The sequence below is a fragment of the Eurypyga helias genome, unplaced genomic scaffold (genome assembly GCF_000690775.1).
Source record: "Eurypyga helias isolate BGI_N326 unplaced genomic scaffold, ASM69077v1 scaffold5242, whole genome shotgun sequence".
In the NCBI taxonomy this organism is placed as follows: Eukaryota; Metazoa; Chordata; class Aves; order Eurypygiformes; family Eurypygidae; genus Eurypyga; species Eurypyga helias.
This window is the reverse complement of record NW_010235162.1, coordinates 32479-33835: the sequence shown is the minus strand read 5'-3', so window position 1 is coordinate 33835 and position 1357 is coordinate 32479. Positions and strand designations below refer to the sequence as shown.

General features: G+C 45.6%; 1 protein-coding gene across 1 annotated transcript in view; it reads right to left on the bottom strand.

The window, feature by feature from the left end:
- The window catches only part of LOC104505891 (calcium-transporting ATPase type 2C member 1), a 24204-nt gene that overhangs the window by 5510 nt on the left and 17337 nt on the right, over window positions 1-1357 (bottom strand). The gene's annotated exons all lie outside the window — the stretch shown is intronic.

Below are 1357 nucleotides of genomic sequence, written 5' to 3'. Positions count from 1 at the left end.
CGTCGGCCAAAACAACCCCCTGCAACGCTACAGGCTTGGGGGGATGAGTGGCTGGAAAGCTGCCTGGCAGAAAAGGACCCGGGGGTGTTGGTCGACAGCCGGCTGAGTATGAGCCAGCGTGTGCCCAGGTGGCCTAGAGCATCCTGCTTGTATCAGGAACTGGGTGGCCAACAGGACCAGGGCAGGAACCATCCCCCTGGTACTGGTAACTGGTGAGGCTGCAGCATGAATCCTGTGTTCAGTGTTGGGTCCCTCACTGCAATAAGGACATTGAGATGCTGAAGTGTGTCCAGAGGAGGGCAACGGAGCTGGGGAAGGGTCTGGAGCACAAGTACTTTGAGGAGAGTCTGAGGGAACTGGGGTTGTTTAGCCTGTGAGAAGAGGAGGCTGAGGGCAGACCTGATCGCTCTCTACAGCTCCCTGAAAGGAGGCTGCAGAGAGGTGGGCGTTGGGCTCTTCTCTCCAGTGACAAGTGATAGGACAAGAGGAAATGGCTTCAAGTTGTGCCAGAGAAGGTTTACACTGGATATGGGGAAAGTGTTCTTCACAGAAAGGTTGTCAGGCATTGGAACGGGCTGCCCAGGGACGTTTTTGAGTCACCATCCCTGGAGCTTTTTAAGAGACATGCGGACAAGGTGCTGAAAAACATGGTTTAGTGGTGGTATTAGCAATGTTAGGTTAATAGTTGGACTTAATCATCTTAAAGGTCTTTTCTAGCTTAAATGATTCTATGATTCAGTGAATAAATGCAGCGTATGTTGCTTCCTTACAGTATTAGGCATGCTTTCTTTTTTCCCTTCTTTCGCTTTCTAAATTTTTCCTCCTATTCCTTTTTATCCTGGTTAATAATGCATACCCCCGCAGGGGAATGGAAGTACAGAGCAGAGTCCTAGTTTCATCCAGTAAGAAGAAGAAAAAAACCACCACCATAGCTGAGCAGCCTCTCAGCTGAGACCTCAGAGGGGTGTTAAAAACAGTAAAACTGTATTTTTAGTGCATAAAAAACAGACATCCCACTAGGAACCTAAAAATGTCTTCATGTCTACAGCATTAGCAGCTAATACATTTTGCAGGCATTTCAAGTTCTATTTCGGTTAGAAAAAAGGAGCTGATTTGACCCAGATGTAATCGAATTGTGCTAATAGTATAGAAAAAGCAATTATAGTATTTCTATACAATTCTAAGAATAGAAAAATAAATACCAGGATATATATGCAAACATACATAAATAACAGAAAGAATGAGAAAAAATTCCTGTATGTGTGCTCACGAACCCCTCTGATAACTGTACTGGGGGGTGTGACCTGGTCGAGAAGCTTGAGAATGGTTTAAAACACAACCAGGAAGCCACATCTAC